The sequence below is a fragment of the Pseudorca crassidens genome, chromosome 5, assembly GCF_039906515.1.
Source record: "Pseudorca crassidens isolate mPseCra1 chromosome 5, mPseCra1.hap1, whole genome shotgun sequence".
Taxonomy (NCBI): domain Eukaryota; kingdom Metazoa; phylum Chordata; class Mammalia; order Artiodactyla; family Delphinidae; genus Pseudorca; species Pseudorca crassidens.
This window is the reverse complement of record NC_090300.1, coordinates 69,185,995-69,206,343: the sequence shown is the minus strand read 5'-3', so window position 1 is coordinate 69,206,343 and position 20,349 is coordinate 69,185,995. Positions and strand designations below refer to the sequence as shown.

At 46.4% G+C, this 20,349-nt stretch overlaps 1 protein-coding gene across 2 annotated transcripts in view; it reads right to left on the bottom strand.

Moving 5' to 3' along the window:
- Positions 1 to 19,817, bottom strand: part of ST6GAL1 (ST6 beta-galactoside alpha-2,6-sialyltransferase 1) — a 134,580-nt gene extending 114,763 nt beyond the window's left edge. The window contains exon 1 of one of the 2 annotated variants that reach the window (XM_067738370.1): positions 19,275 to 19,817. The gene's annotated coding sequence lies outside the window, so the exon portion shown is untranslated. The remainder of the gene's footprint in view (positions 1 to 19,274) is intronic. The other variant, XM_067738371.1, reaches the window with a different exon arrangement.
- Positions 19,818 to 20,349: the final 532 nt, after the last annotated feature.

The window sequence follows — 20,349 nt, the reverse complement described above, 5'->3', positions numbered from 1 at the left end:
AAAAAAAAAGAAGAAAAGTGATACACTAAAAAGTTGACCAGAAGCTCTGTGTGCTTGGGCAGGGCTGCTGGACTGGTGGGCCTTACCAGAGGGGGATTGAAAATAATCTCTCCATTTTATTTGAAGAACTGTAAATATCAATATCTATAGGCCTTTCCTCTTAGGCTGTTAAATTTAATCATAGACTAATCTCATGACTAGGGAAATCTCATAGACTAATCTCATGACTAGGGAAATCTCATAAGAGGCCTTTCCTCTTAGGCTGTTAAATTTAATCATAGACTAATCTCATGACTAGGGAAATCTCATAATCTCCAACAGTGTTGCCAGCACTGTTGGAAACAACAAAAAAGGAAGGTTGGGGAAGGGGTGGTCTCATTGTTCAGTATGTAGACTTTTATGCACGCCCTGTGTTTTAGAATGGCATCTCATGCATGCCCTCCTCAGCTTGGCCTGCTGTGCTTGATCTTAATCAGATCGTAAAATTGAGTCTCTTCCTGGAAAAGTCCTTAAAATAAATTGTAGTTACCAGGAAAAAAAATTTTAAATTTTTTTTTAGGCATACTTTCAAATGCCAGACATTTAGGAAAGCATGAACACAGGTTCACAACCACATATCAGGAATCTCTGGGGCCTGATAAGTGTCAGAACTCACAATTCTTCCTATTTTAGAAAAGCAATATGTTGCCTAAAGACCTGCAGCAGTAGCAGGGCAACTCTCCATAATTACATGGATTAATATTTCTGCAACAAAACAATAAATATTTTAACCAAGTACATTAAACAAGGATTTATAAATAGCCTCCCATTAGTCCAGATCAGGTTTTGCCACCAAATGGGTTAAGAATAAAATGCAGTTTTTCACAGATTTGGGGATTTGGGTATTGCAAATAAGGGATTGTGTATGCATTTCCTATACACCTCCTACACCTCCAGGCACATTTGTGGCATTTTCACAAGGATTTTGTCACTCTGTGGGGCTGCCTGCTTGCAATGAGATGTGGAAAAAATGAGGTAAGTTGAGCTGTGGGTGCTGGGGAAAGGCCAGGCTTAACAGGGAGACAGTCTGATGACACAGTCACTTGGAAGGTTTGAGTCTCTATGCTAGCAAGCTGTGTTACCTTGAAAAAGTTACTTGACTTCTCTGAGCTACAATTTCCTCATCTGTAAATCGTGGGTTATTCCAACTAATTCTGAAGTGCCGTTGTGTGGATTTAGTTGAATTTAGTCAACAATTAGGTATTGTGCCTACTATTCCTAAGGCATTGCTCTGGGCCCTAGGAGAACAATCACGAACAAAAGAGATGAAGTCCCTGCCCTCACAAAAACAACTTCCTAGTGAGAAGAGACAGAATAAATAAGTCAGATGACCATCTGTGCCATAGAAGAAACACAAAGCAGGATAAAAGGGAAAGAGAGAGCCAGGTGTGATGGGGTAAGAAACAGGCACCAGATTACTATCTTATGTAAGGTGATCAGAACGACCTTTCTAATAAGGTGACACTGAAATAGAACCTAAAGGAAGAGATGGAGTAAACAATGGGAATATATGAAGGAAGGGTGTTCCAGGTGAAAGGAACAGGCTCTGTGGTAAAAATGTGCTTTATGTTGAAGGAGTAAGGTCAGTAAAGTGAAGCAGAATTAAGAGGTGGAAAAGAGCAGGAAATTTAGCCTGGGAGGATCTGTGGGCTGCCTCATGCAGAACCGTGGAGGCCCTTCTAGGAACTTTGGCTTTGCAAAGTGCAATAGGAAGCCTTTGTTGGTTTTAAGTGGAAAAATGACACACTACCACTGGCGGCCCAGGTATGAAACTATTCTAAAAATTAGAAGCAGAGATTGATCTGTCTTGGACCAGCGTGAATTTGGTGGATCAAATAAGCAGTCAGTTTCTTGGTGTATTTTGCAAGCATGGCTGGCGTGGTCTGCTGACAGATTGGGTGCAGCATGAGAGAATCGGAGTCAAGGGTGCCTCCACAGTTTTAAGCCCAAGCAAATGGAAAGATGGAGCTGTCATTTACTGAAGTGGGGAAGGCTGTTTGAGAGAGAATGGCAGCATTTCAGCCATGGACTTGTCATCATTGAGATGTCTGTTAGACATGTAAGGAGGCTTGTTGATTAGATGGCTAAAATGAGTGTGGTGTTCCGGGGAAAGGTCTGGGATGGAGCTAAACATTGAGAGTTGTCAGCATTCAGATGGTAGGAGATCTCCAGGGAGTGAGGGGACAGAGAAGAGGCCAAGTCCAAGGGCTGCTCCCTGGAGCGCTCCAAAGTGAACAAGCAAAGATGAGCCAACACAAGAAACTGAGAAGGAGAAGCCAGTGACAGAAGAGGAGAACCAAAGAGGGTGATGTTCCAGAACCAGAAGAAGAAACTTTTTCAAGGTGGACAGAGTGATCAACTATATAAAATGCTACTGACAAATCAAGATAAGGACTGAGACTTAACCATTGGATTTGGCAATACCAAGGTCACTGGTAAACCTGACAGGTGTAGTTTTTATGGAGTGATGGAGGCAAAAAACACTGGTTAGACTGAGTTTGAATGAAATTGAGAAAAGAGGAACTGCAGGGATCAAGTGCAGATGACTCTTTCAAGGAGAAGAGGAATGAAGCAGTAGCTGGAGGGGTAGATGCGGTCAGGAGAAGATGTGTATGTGCATATGTGTGGGGTCAGTGGGAGAAACAGCTGCCACAGATAGACAGATGGTGTCGGGGGGCAGATGGGAGTGGTCCATAAAGAGAGGAACATTGGAAAGAGAAGGTAGAACTGCAGAGTCAAGTCCTTAACTAAGGAAGGGAACAAGATGCAATACAGAAGTGGAGGGGTTGGTCTTAAAAAGGAGCATCGGGCTTCCGTGGTGGTGCAGTGGTTGCGGGTCCGCCGGCCGATGTGGGGGACGCGGGTTCGTGCCCCGGTCCGGGAGGATCCCACATGCCGCGGGGCGGCTGGGCCAGTGAGCCATGGCCGCTGAGCCTGCACGTCTGGAGCCTGTGCTCCGCAACGGGAGAGGCCACAACGGTGAGAGGCACGCGTACCGCAAAAAAAAAAAAAAGGAGCATCATCCGTAGCAACAGGCAGAAAGTAGAATAAATGGGCATAGATTTGATGGTGGAAAGGTATGAAAGCACTCCTTTGCCATTATTTTCTCAGGTAAGTGGGAAATAAGTTTCTCGACTGAGAATAGAGATGGGAGAGGAGGTGTTAAAAATTTAAAGAGGGAAAAAAGTGTGAAATAGTCATGGAGATTGGAGAGGATGGCAGTGGTTCTCAACCAAGGCTGCCCACTGGAATAAATGAAGAGCTTTAAAAAAAGATACTCATACCCAGATCCACCCCAAAAGAATTTAGATTTCATTAGTCTGGGGTGGAATTCAGGCAGCAGTACTTTTTATAATCTTCCCCAGTTAATGATAACAGAAGCCAGAGTTGAGAACCCCTGGATCAAAGGAAAAGAGTAAAGACCTGACAACACCAAAGTCCACTTAAGGGTCATGGTCATGAATTAGAGTGAGACCAGTCAGGATGGTGGTGTGAGCTCAGTAAATGAAAGCTGCTATGTTTATTATATCACCAGCTAAGTGATATAAACCATCCTTGTAGCAAATATAATTTTGCTTTTATCTCATCCAAATGATTCACCCAATTAGTGTACATCATAGGGTTTTGAAGTCATTTGCAAATAACTAAAACCACAAATGTATATCCTTGAATCTCGAAGACGTCCCCTCTGGTTCTTTTTATGCAACACTGAGCACTGCACATGGGGTCGCTGGGCTTCCCAACAACTGTAGAAATCCCAGGTCATCCCTCCTACCCACGCTGCCAGTGTCCCAGTGTTAATACAACAGTTCTGTGCCAGCGTTTCATGAAGCCCCTCCAGTCCACGCCACCTGGAGCCTCTATTTTAGTAGGTTCCATGTTTGCAATTCCTGTCTGGTAATCATCTCTGCTCCCTCCAGGGAAGTCTACCCTTGATCCCAGCCCTGAGCCTGGAGAGATCTCTGTGAAGTTAAGTGCCCCAGTCCAGCCAGGCTGGGTCCCTGTCCATGTTCACCCCACCACTGGAAAAATAGATTGCAGACTCTATCTTGAGCCAGACTGCCCTGGCTCGAATGCCAGCAGAGGGCAGAAGCCCTGTGAGCTCGCCTGCTGGGGGAGCCCCTACTATTGGCTCTTGTCCCCCACTTACGGGTGGATCTACTGACTAGTCCCAGTTGTGAACCTCCTCCTATCTGCTGCTGCAGTTCTGGGGAGAACTGGCAGCTCCAACATTCCTTCCTGCAGCCTGGCATGTCTGAAACACCCTCCATTCTACTTGCCCGGCAAACGCCTCCTGCTGGGGTCTCACCTCTTCTTCCCTGACCCCACCCCTGCCTCCTGCTCCCAAAGCACCTCGTGCAGCTCCTGTTCATCTGGTCCCTGATCCCACGTGCCTGTCTGTCCTCCTAGATGGAGAGACCCAGGGAGAGACTGGGTCTCATGTATCCTCATACCCCCAGGGCTTAGCAGAGTGTCTGGCCCACTAGGTGACCAATAACTGAGAATAACTATTAAGAAGTGCTGCAATATTGAAAAGAGCTACCATTTATTCATCACTAGTCACATGCTGCCCTAGGTTAATCACTACATCGTACTCACACCAATGCTATGAGGCAGGAACGATGAACACAGATTGCAGAGGAGAAACTGAGGATCGGAGAAGTTCCCAAATTCACATAGCTGAGAAGTGGCACATCCGGAATTAAACCCAAGTCTGTCTGGCTGCAAAGCCTATGATTTTTTTCTCAACCTCGGGGCTTTCTGAGAAAGGTGACCCTACAGATGGTGATGGAGTTGCCTCCCAGCGTTCCCACTGTGAGTCCCCTGGACTGGCTGGGAGACAAGGGTGGGACCCTCCGAGCCCAGAAGCATTTCCCTAAGAGGCAGCTTTCATCCGTCTCCTCCCTACCTGTTATTTCCTCTCCTCCAAGTCTACAGGCCAGAATAAACTGTGCATTGTGTAGAGCAGAAAAGGAACCGCCACAAGCCCTCCAGCAGGAAACATCTTCTGGGGATTTATTCCTAACACCATCGTCATTAACCACCCCCACTCTCGCCCTGGGCCAGCATCCTCCCAACAGCATACAATTGACAAAGGCGATCCTGCAGTCTGCTCAGATACAAGATGATTCAGCCTAACTGCTTTTTTCAGAGCTCCCTCACCGCCTTCCTCCCTCTCACCCCTAGGACACACTCCTACGACCCTGGTTCCCAGCGGGATAAGAAAAGCAAGAGCAAGGTCCCAAACTTGATTGGCCGCCAGGGCTCAGCTCCACGGATCAGCCCAGAGGGCATTCCCTACTTCGCCTTGTTGCTTGTCTCTCACTCCCAAGGCGGGAACTGACAGGTAGAAGAAGGACTGTTCAGTGGGGCAGAAGGGCCCAGCGGAGCCCCAGGGTGTTCCTGCCATGTGCTCTCACCCTTGGCTTTACCTAGAGAGCACCTGCACTTGCGGACCGCATCCTGGTCTCAGCAGGTGGGTGGGGGCGGGGAGCATTGGGAAGGCTGAGCTCAGTCCACCAGGCCTCCTAAGGGCAGGGGGCTGTGCAGAGAACCCCCGCAGGGTCCCTGCCATCGGGGAGACACTGTCGAACATAGCTAACTTCATATAATCTAGTAAGTACAGTGTAGGAGATGAAAGGTCTTCTCTTTGCTTTGGGTGGCATGAATTTCAGGGACTCATCCTGAGCTGAGGCTGAGCTAAAAGGCCTGTCTGGGCAGAGCAGAGGCCAGGGGGGTGAGGAAGGAAGTGATCTCTTCGTCAGTAAGGCGTAGCTTGGCTCTCTCTAAAACCTCCACCACTGCCACCCCACACACGATACACGCAACAGGGCTTTTGGGCCCCCAGGAGGACACCAGGCCCCAACCTAGACCTTGGAACAATCCTAATCCTTCCTGGAGCACAAGTAACTTGCCTTGGGCCACTCTAGCCCAGTGCCAAGGGCTGGCTGCCCGTCCATTCTGACGTGTTGCATCAGAGCCCAATTTCTCTGGGGCCAGAGTCCTCATCTTGTCCTCATGAGTACTCCTAGCACTCCTAAAGTCTGCTCCAGAGTCCCCTGACGACTCTGTCCCTCCTGTCCCTTTTCCAGACCAGGAGCCTCTACCAGATAGACGTGGCAGGGGCCTGTTCGCCTGGCAGCTCCAACGTTCCTTCCTGCAGCCTGGCATGTCTGAAACACCCTCCTCTGCCCGGTATAAATCACCAAGCTGTTGACAGCCATCCTGACTCCACTCTGGCCCAGACTTACCTAGCAACCAGGAAGGGAGGCAGGAGCCTTCCCACACCCTGCAGTGGGGGGAGCCAGACAGACTGCTTGCCTCGCTCCCCTCCCTCTACCCCACCCCCCAACAGGCCGCCCCAGCTCCCTCCACAGCCCCCAGCTGGTTATCTGAACCAGGAAAGCACAGCTTCTGGCTGGCTGACTACATTGTTTGTTGCAGGCCTGAGGGACCATGTCCATGACTGTGAGAGTTTTTACACACACCTGTGGGTGCTCGAACAGATGTCTGTAAGCTCTCAGAAGAGCGAGGGGTGTGTCAGCAACAACAAACCTTTCTGTGTGGCTCTTTTGTACTTTTATACTTTCTCGTCGTTTCACATCTATGATCTAACTGGAACACAAAAACAAATCTGAGGGGAGGCGGCACCAGAATCATTATTCCCTTTTATGAATCAGGAAACTGGAGTTCGAATTGAGTAGCGTGCGACCACACAGCTTCTGGACAGTAGAGTCTGAACCACAATTTAGGATTTATATTTACCTAAAAATTTACCTAGAAAATTTACACGCAAAATATTGGGCTGGCCAAAAAGTTCTTTTGGGTTTTTCGGTAAGATGGCACGGAAAAAACCCGAATGAACTTTCTGGCCAAGCAATATATGGCTATGTCATAGGTCTGCGTGTATGGAAATCCATAAAACATATTTACCTATAAAAATGTTTTGATATTTATTTGTATTTGTATATGTTATGTTTCACAAAGGTGGCTAATTCAGATCTTCTGTGCACTGCAAATCACAGCACAGGAGAGAGACTATATGGGCTTTGGAGTGCAGACAGCTCAGGGGGTTCAATCAGTCTTACCCCTGAGTGACTTTGGACAGATAAGTCTCTCTCAGCTTCAGTTTCCTCATCGGCACAGTAGGGATGATTATCACCATTCTGTAGGGCTGTTGGGCAGCCTAGAGAGATCTGTGTGTCACACCTGGAACGCTGTGGGCACTTAATGAACAATAGCTATTCCTTCATTCACCCTCTGTTCCCTGACCACAATAGATTACCCAGGGTTACCCAGACACACCACATACCTTCACTCCTCCCTGCTGGTACTCCTGCTGCCTCCAGGCCAGGAATGCCCTGCCTCCCATCCTCCACCTATAGGGACTCTTCTCATCCTTCAACATCCAGTTCAAACACAATCTCCTTTGTGAAAACTTCCCCACTGTCCTCGGGACCCCAACACCCCAATTGTCCATCTAATTTACAAAGTGTTTTGTTCTGCCTAGAGTCCGGTGTTCACGTAACTGACTCACCAACTTCTCCGTGAAAAAACAAGGCCTTGTTCATCTATGTGTATCTCCCACCTCACTCCCCACACCCTGAGCATTAGTATTTAATGATGCCTTTTAAATTAGCCTTAGTGGTTTGATTCAAATAAGACCAGTTGGGGGGAAGGATAAATTAGGAACTTGGGATTAACAGATACACACTACTATACATAAAATAAGTAAACAACAAGGTCCTACTGTACAGCACAGGGAACTATATTCAATATCTTTTGATAACCTATAATGAAAAGAATCTGAAAAAGAATATATACATATATATACACATATATATATAACTGAATCACTTTGCTGTATACCTGAAACATTGTAAATCAACTACACTTCAATTTAAAAAAGAAAAAAAAAAGATTAAAGAAGTAAAACACTGAAAAAAAAAGACAAAAACAAATAAGACCAGCTCATTACTTTTTTAAATCAATCAATGCACAAAATTATACAGAGCTAAAAATCACCCAGGATCCCTGCATCCAGGGAAAAAAATTGATTCATATCCTTCCTTGCATGTCTCTACATTTACATTTGAACAGAAGTGTGGAGGATGGAAGAATGCATGAAAGAAGAATGGGTGGGACTGCTTAATACAACAGCTGGGGTTTTTTAATTTAATTTTAATTATACAGAAAAGTAAAATAGAGGAAAAGCTGAACTTTTAATAAATTTTTCTACATCCAAATGATGTTATTTCCTTAAAGACTCCTCCAAGTTTAAGAGAAAAAAAATAATTGATTTACAATGTTGTGTTAGTTTCAGGTGTACAGCAAAGTGATTCAGTTACACATGTGCATATATTCATTCTTTTTTAGATTCTTTTCTCCAATAAAATTTTAAAAAATAAAATAAAGGGTTAAAAAAACGAATTGAGAGGTTGGAGCCATGATACTAACACCCTACTTAGACAGTGTGAGAGAGGGAAAGTTAGCACCTAACGTCCTCCCACTCCCTCCCTCAGCTCTCCATTTCCATTACACTCTTTTCACTTCCTCCCATTCTGTTCCTTAGACTTACAGCCCACCCATGCTAAGGTTTTCTCTATTTGAGTAGAAGAAGGGCTCTCCAAATGACCTATCACCATGCCTTCCAAAGGGTGCTTTTGACTAATCTTTTTCATCATCAAGTAGGTTTTCCCATGAACGGCTCATATGTGTTATATGAAGAGATGAGAATGGCTACCTGCCTTATCGTTACAGAGTGATGTAATTGAGTGTAAAAGTCTTCAGTCACACGACCTTTCCCTTGGAACTCTGTAAATATTTCCTCTCCATGTTCTCAAGTTCTGCTTCTGCTGCAAATCAAGTCTGAGACCAACATGACTTTTTCCCTGGGGCAGAAATGAATTGCTCCCAATATCCATTTTCCTCAACTTCCTTTCAGTAATAAAAGGCCTTCCCCAAATCTGAGTTCTAAGAGGGTACACGGCCACCCAACTGGAGATGTTTTCCCAGGCTCCTTTGCATCCAGGCTTGTCTACGTGATTATGTTTAGGTCAATGGAGCACGAGAAGTGACCTGTGCTTCCACAGGTAGGCCAATTACCCTTCTGAGTGATCTTTTTACGATCTTTTTACAACCTTTAGATCTCTGATTTTCTCTGATGAGTTTCTTCATCCTTTTTCTCAGCATATACTGTGATTTTCCTCATGCCTTCTCTCTCTGTTAGCAATTTAGTTTTCAGTGGATTCTACTTTGTTCCTTTATTAACTTTTCCTCTAATGATGTAGTTTGTGTCCTCAATGTTTTCCTTAGCTCTGTAATTGCCCTTTTTATTTCATTCTGTAGTTTCATCATCTTGTCTTTGAGCTCTCAGTTGATTAGTTTTCAATAAACTTTATTTTGAATGAATAACTGAATGAATCCTCCTACTGCCTCTTCAGCCCAAGAGCCAACTCCAACCCAGAAATTATCTTGGGGGATGGGTAGAATAAGCCATTTATCACTGAGTGAGACAGAATAATATTACTTATGTGCCATGCCTTCCACCTTCCTGATCCTACCTATCCTTCAAGGCACAGCTCAAAGCCCACCTGCTCCAGACTCTTCCAGCCCACCCAGGTTGCTCCCTCTCCAGCCCCCAAAGGGCTTCTCTGAACTAAAGGATACACAGGTAATGCCTGGGCTACTTAATGAACTTGGACCTTTTGAGAAAGGGGGTGAATCTTCTCCTTCTCCCTTGTTACACCTGGTTGGGCAATAAAGGTTTTCTTTGAAGAGTTCTGGGCTACTGATTCTCTGAATGAAAAGGGGGATGAAAACTAGAACCGAGACTCAGAAGAGGTCTTCGACATCAGACTCACTAGTGAGAATACCATAAGGCAGGTGGAGGAAGAGAATTCAGCAAGGGTGTGATTTTTGAAAGATTAATAGAGACGGAAGGATCACCTCAGTCTTCAAGGCAGACCTTCTCGGCCCCTGCAGGCACCGCTGTGAGGGTTGAGCAGGCCTACATTCAAGTTCAAGCACCTCAACTCACTCGCTGTCTGACTTTGAACAAGTCACCAAACCTCCTTCAGCCTTTGTTTCCTCACCTATTAAACGGAGATGATAATAGTGTATGCCACCATAGAGAGGTTAAGAAAATTATATTTGATGATGGGTATAACGGTTCCAGCTTCATCTCCCAGCACTTCCTGCCTTATGTGTTCCCCTCTGGGAACATTAACCTGCTAGTGGCTCCCCCGCACATGCCATTCTCTACCCCACACCTTCACTCCTGCACTCCCTTTTCTCCTTCAAATGCTCTTTTCCCAGAGGCTAGCAGCTACTACACTCTACAACCCAGCTTAGGTAGGTCATAGGTCCTCCAGAAAGCTTACCCAAACTCACTGTACGATCTTCTCAACCTCTGTATACATCCAAATCATAATATTTATCACAGTATATTGTTATTAATATCTGCATGCCCACCTCCAACTAAGCTCTTAAAGGAAGAGAACTGGGGGGCAATTTGGGTCTATGTTCTAAAACTGAGCATTGTGCGTGGGCTACAGCAGGCACCTAGTGTTACCTGAACGAGTGGACAAAGCAAGGACTCTGAGAAAACAGGAAGAGGAGGACACAGAAAGTTTGTCTGCCACTAACTTCTAAGGCCCCGCCAGTTACACTGAACGCGTGTGTGCATATCTACAGTGTGTGTTCTTAGGGTAAATACTCCCAATGCCTAGCATAATGCCTAGCACACAACAAATATTGACTGAACAAAATAATGTTGAGTAAACTTTACAAGAGAAGAAATTGTTCAAGAGCCTCCAAGCACAGCTGCAGATAAGCCCTTAACAATGCCAATATTGAGCTCCATTTACCACCTAAAGGCATCGAAGGTAGCCAAGCAATGGTACCCATTCATCTGCAGCCATGCTCGCTACTGGTGGGTGTGTTTATTCCGGTTATAAACAGATAATGAGTACAGGTGCTTTAAAAGGCAGGTGGGGAAAAAAAAAAAAAAAAAAGGCAAACCAGGCTTGATGAAAATAACTCTTAAGAAAAAGGGGAAGAAGCAAATGTATTTTGAATCCGAATGTCAAGCTATTCACACATGGCTGTCCCATGAGTTCTTTCATTCATCTGTTCTTAGAGGAATGGTAGAAAGCTTTCATCAGCTCCATAAGGAGAAATTCAACCAAGCTCCCAGTGAAACACAAGGACGAAGGGCGTCTCAGCCCCAAAGGACTGGGAATGATTAGCAGTGGAAAAACCTGTAACATGATGTAGGGAATGAGCTACACCCAGTGCCAGCATCACTACTTAACAGCAGTGAATCTTGGGGTAGTTCCCTAGCCCTCTCTGAAGCTCAGCTTTCTCATCTGCAAAATGGAGCTGATGATACCAAGACCCCAAGGCTATGAGGACTGGATAAGGGAACAAACAGGGCCTTATCAGGGTCAGGAGCACAGCAAAAGCCTAGAAGATGGTAAACTTGCCACGTTTCCTCACTAAGACTTGGCTAAGACTTAAGTCCAAGAGGTTCTTCCTCATCCACAGGAAAGAAAGAGACAAGCATTTCAACTCCAGCTCAGAGGACCTTTGAGAGGTTGCAAAGGGTAGAGTGTTCCTAAAATTAAAGCTGAATGACGTCTCAGTCCTGTGCTAGGGAAACCAGGAGATGGATGCAAATTTAGAAAGACTGTAATAAAAAAAATAAAAATAAAATTACAATCATCCTCCTGGGACATGTAGTTCTTTTCTGGTTGCCAGATTTCCTGGTCATCTAAAGTGTATGTGATATATTTATTTCTGTGGAAATAATTTACGAATATAAAATCAAGTTGAGCTGAAGCCAAGGACTAAACAGGAGGAGGGCTGCCAAGATCCAGGGGAAACAATGGTCTAAGTCTCCTTTGAAGGCTTCCATTTTATTCCACCTTTTTAGAGCAGGTGACAAAAGCTCCACTCACGTTGTCTGTAACTTGTCCCACCCCCTCAGTCCGATTTTCCCTCTCTCCCACAGTCATAGACTCTCAGAGCTGGGAAGGGCCTTCCCAGGCATTTAGGTCAACCTCTCTGAAAAGCAAGAATCCTCTGATGGCAAACAAGTTGACTTGAGACTTCTGCTTAGATACTCCCATGGCAGGGAGTTCACTGTCTTGCGACCTAGTTTGTTCCCTGGTTGGGCAGTTCTGCTGAGTAAGTTCTTCCTTATCTGCCATTCTGCAACTCTGTACTGGTTTTCCTCCCCCCCAGCAGCAACACAGTATAACTCTAATCATTCTTCCACATGAAGAAACTGCCTCTTATTTTATCCCCTGCAGGCTAGAACACTCCAGTTTCCACATGTATTCTACCTCCAATATGGTGTCCTAAACCTCTGTCTTCCAAGTAAGCCCAATTCTGGGTGTGCTTCATTTTATCATGATCTGTACAGGACCCAGCGAAACACGAGTTTCCAGATGGGTCTGAACAACAAGGTAGAGTAGAACCGGCACATTCTTTCCTCCAGAGCCTGAGATCAATTCCTCCTCTTCTTCGCTTCTCTCTCCTCCCTCCCATCACTCAAGTTCCAGTCCTCCCACCAGATGCCACCGACCCTGGGAAGAGAAACAAATGCGGAAGAGCCAGGGATGGTGGAATGAGGAGGAGAAGGTGATGACGCAGTTCAGTTTCTTGCGCCCGCAGCCTAGGGCACCCAATCAGGCAGGCCAACTCCAAAAATAACCTCCCATCCCAACAGCTGGCTCTTAGTAGCTTCCCGGGAGCCCTTCATTTCAGCTTTCCGGGGCATGGTTCTCAGTGTTCCTGCACCCATTTTCTCGCCACCCTTTCCAGAGTTCGATGGACTGACTTCATTTAACCATGACATTTACGACCAGCGTTCCATATGTCCAAGGTCTAAATACACTTAGAAATATATTTTTATGGAAACAGATAAATATCCGTCAACAAAAGACTGGTTAAATAAACACATCCATGATGTAGGTTGTGATGCAGCTATGAGAAAATAATCTGTATATACTGATATGGAAAGACGTCCAATACCTATAGTAAAGTGAAAAGGGCAAGTCTGTAAAGTTGCAGTTACAATGTAATCCATTTACTGAGTTTTTTAAATGTATCTGCATATAACCATGAATACATACATAGGTACATCCAAAGGAGGCTGAAGGACCCACAACAAACTGCAAACAGTAGTCACTTTGCCAAGAAGTGGGATTGGGGGAAATGGCAAAAGGGAAGGTGGTTAATTTTTTACCCTATTTGAACATTCTAAAAGAAAACATTACACTTATTATTTGTGTGAAGAAGCCCCTAACTTTATGTATAGTTTCCTCTTTTTATACTTGTTCCCCATTTGATGATCTCAAAGCTGGAAGGGGCCTAGAGAGCTGCGAGCTGAATCCCTGTGGTGGCATGCGTCCTGCCCAAGGCCACACAGCTAGCTCGAGACAGCCGGAGGAGACCACAAGTCACAGTGCAGGCCCGGAGATAATGGGAGCCCCAGTGTATTAAAGAGAGGACTTTAATTTAATTACTAAATCAAATCAATTTTCTCCTTTCAGTTGAGTCAAAAATTCCTACTTGGGAGCAACAGTGAGTTAGGAGAGACCAAGACAACAAACTTGGAGGAGAGAGGAGAGCCTGGTGTCTTCTCATGGAGGAAAAGAGGCATCAGAGAAGATCTGTTTCTCAGGCATAGCTGGCAGGGCCCTACCTTTCCTGGGCTTCCTTGCCCTCATCCATAAATCAGAGGGAAGGGGTTGAGTGAAAGGAGATTCGCAAGCATGGGGTGCCAGCTACTCATCTGAGCGCAGACCTCATCTTCAGAACGAGACAGGCAGCAACTCCACTTGAAGTACACTACTACCACCAGCCCGTCAGTCTCTGACCTTCATTCCATACGGAAACTCTGCTTCTGGAGAGGGAAGGCTGGGTTCAAGTCTGATGCAGGGCCAACTAATGCTGAGTTGCTTGGGCTGTCACGTGGATTATTTCATTCGCTACTCACCAAATTTTTTATAAATGGGTTTAAAGAAATTCAGAAGTCACTTGCCAAAAGCATACAGCTGGTAAAGGGTGGGGCCTTTATGCAAAATCAGGCCTTCTGACTCTAAATTCAGTGCTCCTTTTATCGCATCTCTTTGTGACACGGGACACAGCAGGAAAATTCACTTGATCAGTAGAACTACTTAAGTTTTACTGGCTCTTTCTATCTCTCTCTCTCTCTTTCACACACACACACAAACACAGACACACACGGTTCCATAGGTAACAGTGACAGCAGACACGGGCTCCAAGAGCAGCACGACCCATTGCCTCAAATATGCAACTCAGTGAAATATTTATGGCTAAGCTGAAAAGATGTCTGGGATGTACTTCAAAGTCATGTGGGGTAGAGTGTGGGGTTATAGACCAGCCATGAGTTTTGATAATTGTTGAAGGTAAATGATTATAAATGGGGGGAAGGAGGTAATGACACCATTCTTTTTACTTTCGTGTGTTTGAAATTTTCCATAAGAAGACTTTTGTAATGCAGCATGTAAGTGATCATTTCTCTCTCCATTTGTCACCTAGTAGGAGGTACCACTTTAATTAACTTTCTGCCTGCTATCATGGTAAGAAAAAATATTAGGACCAAAAGTTTCTGCAGCTTGTGAAAATCCCAATTATAACACTAATAGCTATCACTTACGGAGGACTTCCTATAAACCTGGCACTGTACTGGACCCTTTAACTATGATTTTGTTTAATCCTTACAATGGTCCAGTGAGGTAAGGGCTGTTATGCCCATTTTACAGAGAAGGAAATTGAAGCTCGTCTATATTGGTGGTAATTGGTGAACAAGAATTCAAATCCTGAATTACTTATGCTCTTAATTCCTACTGTTCCCGCAATCCTATTGGAATTATCTGGACTATGGACAGAGATTTATTCACAAACATTAGTCATGGTGTCAATTACAGTAGAGAAGAATTAGAAGTAGTTTGACAGGCCCACAGTGGCCCTCATCCAGGAAGCCTTCCCCACTGCTCCGGTCTGGGGTGGTTGCCCCTCCTCTGCATTCCCAGGGTACCCTGAACTAGTCTCTTGTTACCGCATCTCCTCCATTGGACCATGAGCTCTTCTTATACAGTTTTGGTTTAGAGTGGGCCCTCAAAGATGGGAGGAATGAATTAATAAAGGACCTTGGAGTTGCTTATTTTAACACGTACGGAAACTGAAAACCTGGGTGTTAAAATAAATTGTCACAAGGGCAGGACTAGAACCCAAGGCCACAGACAGGGCCCTTCTCTTTCCATTAGACTTTAGGCTCTTCTAACATGAAAGATATATATATATTTTTAAATGGTATCTGGATGCTTGAGGCATGGTTGGGAAAGGGGGAAGAAGATGGAGATTCCTCCCTCTATAGGCCTTCACTGAAATGCTCACTAGAGTGATCAGATCCCATGGGACCATGTGACCTTGGAGATGCTGATATGGTGATGAATGAAAAGGTGCAGCTTTAATGAGGATATAAACTGTGACATGGGTATATGAAAAGGTTAAATAAGAAAGCCAAGAGTTACTGTACTTGCAGTATGTTCTCTACCACTTAGAAAAAACAAATCCACTAAAAAAAAAAAAAAAAAAGACGAGGGAAAATTGCCAATTGTTAAAAATGGTTGCCTTTGAATAATGGAAATTTTTGCTGTTTCTCTATACTTTTTTGTACTTTCCAAATTGTCCTCAATGGGCATGCTGTATTTTTATAATCATAATGACAAACAAAATTTAAATCACCAAGTTGATTCTAAAGGCTAACCTGACCCTTCTAGTAACGACTTAGAAAGTCACTCCAGTATTTTAATGTGATGATACCACATTGCTTACTATGTTACTGTAACATATACAACTATAAAAAGTACATCTATCCAAGTCAGCATATATGCAGTATACCTGCAGACAAGCAAGAAAAAAGGTATTTTTTTCCCCAATTCAGTTCTTACTGAATAAGTCACTGATACCAAGTCTAAGCAAATTCTCAGGACTCTAATGTTCCAGAATATTACTGCAAATTTCATTAATCAATTACTCCTGTCACTTTTTAATGCAACCACATCTTCACACTTACAGAGAGCCACATTCTCTTTGAAGCCTTCCCTCTTCCGCTCTCTCGTTGACCACCTGCTCTTGGTTTAACTTATGAAGAAAAGGGACAACCCCGCCACCACAGAGATCAATTTTGAGATAAATTAGATCTATTTTCCGTAGAGGCTATTTCTATCTTCTTTAGGGCAATTTCTTTTTATTTTTTTTATATTTTTTGAATTTTTGAATTTTATTTTATTTTTTTATACAGCAGCTTCTTATTAGTTATCTATTGTGTACACATCAGTGTATATACATGTCAATCCCAATTGCCCAATTCATCACACACACCCCCTCTGCGGCTTTGTTCTCCACATCTGTGTCTGAGGGCAATTTCCGAGGGGAGACCCAAATGTGTTCCAAGCAGGGGTGGGTGGGCAATGAGTGGCTCTGGCTCTTTGTAACTCCAGGTCCAGTACAGGAACCATCCCCACACTGACCTGCCTCTGCCTGTCAGTAAATACGGAGTGAATGAATAGAAAGAGCTTAGATTGCGCTCACCTGGGTGTGAAAGTTCTGGGTTCGGTTTTTTGATTTGTTTTTTACTAGGTTTATTTACCTTAGAGTCACACACACTTCACAACCCCCCAAAGGCCCTTTTTACAGTCTGACAGACATTCACCCCAGTTACTGACTAGGTTGGGTCTCTCATTTAAGCACAGGGCTTACCCCATGGGGTTATCCTCCAACCGTCATTCTCTACCACTAAAAAGCTAGTGAGCACCCAACCCTGACAAGAGGTCTGAAAAGGTGTAAGCATGAGTCACGTGACTTAATACCCACCCCAGCCCCAGGAGATGCATACATGTTCTTCCCCTTACATTATACCGCGTAGAGATGCAACCGCCTGGTCCTCAAGGAACACAGGAGAGGAGGGTTGACCCAAACCCGATCCTCTGCCTCTAAGGGCCAAGCAGCTTCCACTGCACCCGAACAGCCTGTGCAGAGACTGGGCAGGAGGGACTTTCATTGTACAAAGAAGGACACCAGAGCCCAAGAAATTAAGTAGCATGAAGAGCTAAGTGGGGTCTCTCTTCTGACTTCTTGCTGCCTTTCGTTTTACAATCATAGTTTAAAACAGCTCCCTACTGGGGAAGCACAAGGCAGAGGAAACCAGGGCAAGAGTAAAGTGAACCAGTTAGTACACACTAAAGAAAACCGATCCCCAGTGATAACTATCAATATAATACTCCTCACCATAGCTACCATTGGGATCCAGGGCTTTGTTTAACAACCAAAACCTATTTAAGTCCTTAAGGAATTCATCCTGTGACTTGAAGGGTGTTGTTATAACAACCATCATAACTTTGACTGTACTCTGGGGTACCAACAAAAACTCATTTGATGCAAGTTTCCCTTTCACGCAGAAAGAGGCACTAAAAGCAGACACCTTGCTGTGTGTCCTTAGGCATGTAATCTCTCCTCTCTGAGCTTCAGTTTTTCCGTTTAGGAAAACTGGCCAGGTGATTTCATAAGTTCCTTACAGGGTGAGAGTCCTGATGAGATCTCTAATCAAGTGCCAAGTGGAATTACCACAGAAATGAAACAGCCTGGAAACCCTAAGAAACAGGTGCAGTCAGGAGATAAGAGGGACAGGGTGAAACAGCACGTTAGCTTTGGGGAAACCCAGACTCAACATGTTTTCTTTGGTTTTCCAACTTTTCCTCTGCCAAATGCAAACATAAGTAGCTACTTCGTGGGACTCTCATTTTTAAACATTTAATTAAATACAATCAATGAAAACAATGCTTTGTTCTCCCACAAGTGACTCACGAGTAGCGTCCTAGGAGACACTTTCTTCCTGGAGTGCTTATGCCCAAACAAAGGCCTCCTGGCACAGGGATGACAGGCAAAACATCCAAGTCTCCACAGCTGGCCCGGCTCCAACTTTGAGGGGAAAGGGCAGCCAGAAGAGAAAACTAACTACGCTTATGAAAGGCTAGGAGAGTAAGGAATTACTAAATCTATCTTTTCTCAAATGGGTAAAGAACTCTTGAAAGGGATAATGGAAGGGTGCAGATTTCAATCTGAATTACTTTCTTTGTTTAACTCTATTCTGCCTAAGGCCACGGCCTTTTCAGCCAACCACAGAATCCCGGTTCTGCCTTTAGTTGACCGCATGGCAGTGTGCAGTGTGGGAGTTGGGAGACCGGGACTCAAGTCCTCTCTAGGTGGCCGATTTCACTCGGTTTAAACTTGGACAAGGAGCTGAACCCTCCCGGCCTCCGTTTCCCGGCCTGTAAAATAAGAGGGTTCACTGGATGCTCTCTAGACTCCCAAAAACCGGGGCGCAGAGCCGGAGGCCCTCCAGTCCCCCCCACTCGCCCGCCCCAGGGACAGGTTAATCTGCGGAGCTGGCCAAGGTGAAGCCGAAGCCCGACCGCTCCGCAAGCACAAGGGGGGCGGTGCCTAGGTTTCCGCGCACACCACCCACTCCCACAGCCTGACGGGCTTCCTTCTGCACCCACACCATCCCCTACCGAGCCAATGCACTCCCCCGCCCCCAACCACCTCACTGCTGCCTGAACAGGTCTGATGAACTAAAATCTGCAAAGCTGAGCTGAGCATACGTAGGCAAAGAAAAAGCAAAACAAACAAGAGGCCTCTCTTTCCGGACCTCGGAATTTCCCTCAAATAAACTCGGATATAACTGAAAATAATAGCCTCCCCACCTAGAACAAGAGTGCTCGGCTGGCCTTGTTTGTACAAACACACAACAAGCCAAAAGGGGCCAGTGACACCGGGGCTGGCTAGACCTACAAAGGCAAAGCGCAAGCGAAACCCAAGACTGCGCTGGGGGCCGTTTAAATCGAACTGTTCTTTCTGCAGGCTAAGGAGGCACTCGCCGGCCCCAACAGAGGCAGTGCAGGGACAATGGTGCGCTGGGCACGGTCATTTTTTTAGAAGGGGGACCCACAGACCTTTAATTCAACCCCTGTCTCTAAGAAACCACCGTGAGGTGGAAGTGAGGGGCGGTCCGGGTCATCTCAACTCATGCACCACGGCCGGGGACACACTCCCGGCCTGGGGTAATCTTTTGTAGCTTCCTTCTCTTTTCGTGTTTCCCTTTTTAAGTCTGGCAATTTGGTCTGATACCCAAGTGGTACCTTTTAAACGGGTCTGTCGTCTTCCTCCAGCAAGTGACGCCCCCAGCGCCGCTCCCTCCCCGGCAGCTGAGACAATGGCCGGGGTGCGCAGGGCGGCTCCTAAGGGCTAGCGGCGTGCCACGCTCCCAGCACAGGGCGCACGTGCATTTGTTATGGTACCTGTGCCCCCATCCCCGCCGCGGGCCTCAGTTTCTCCGTCTGTAAATCCGGCAGGCGAGATGTGAAGGAATCTGGACTCTGCAAGGCATCCCCCTCCCATGCTGACGGTGCAGTGGAGAAAGCGGGGTTCCCCGCGGCCGCGCGCACGTGGGTTTGTTGTGGGTCCGCAGGCTAGTGGAGCCTGGGAGAAGCCAGGGCGGCCCCTCCGCCCGGATTAATCCACAGACACCCGCAGCCAAAGAGTGGCCGGTCAGCGCGGCCAAGGCGTCTGAGGGGTGCTGGACACCGATTCCCTGCGCCCTAGGCGCGCCCCGGACCCCGCCGCTCCGCTCCCATCCTGTGCCCCTTCGCTCCACTCCTCCCGGGGGGCTCGGGCCGCGCCGCCGCCCACCGCAGCCCTACTCACTCGCTGCGCTCTCGGCCGCCGAAGCTGCGGCAGCTCAGCCAGCTCCACGCCCCAGCCGGCAGGCAGCGGGTTCCCTTTGTTAGCGCGGGGCAGTGCCCCAGGCGTTTTCCCCAGCCCGGCCCTGCGCGGGACTCCCCTCCCCCGGATGCCTCCGGACTCCTCGCCCGGCGGCGGCCAGAGAGCCCGGGAGCTGGGAGCCCCAACGCAACAGTCCCTGAAGGAGGGTCTTTGGGGAGGAGCGGGGGGACAGGGGATGAGGGGTGGCGCGGACGCGGGAAGGAGGGAAGAAGAGTGCGGCGAAGGGGCGGGGGAAACGAGCCGTCTCCGTTATGCAAATAGTCGGGAAGACGGGGTGGGTCCCCTCGCCACACCGCACCCCAAACCGGCCCAGCCCTCCGGAGGTCGCTAGCGAGCAGGCCTCGGGATTAGGGGTGTCTGGTTAGGTGGTGCACTTAGCCCCCGAGTGATGCTAGGATCCGGCTTCCCCGCCCGCGCCCCCCCCCCCCGAGG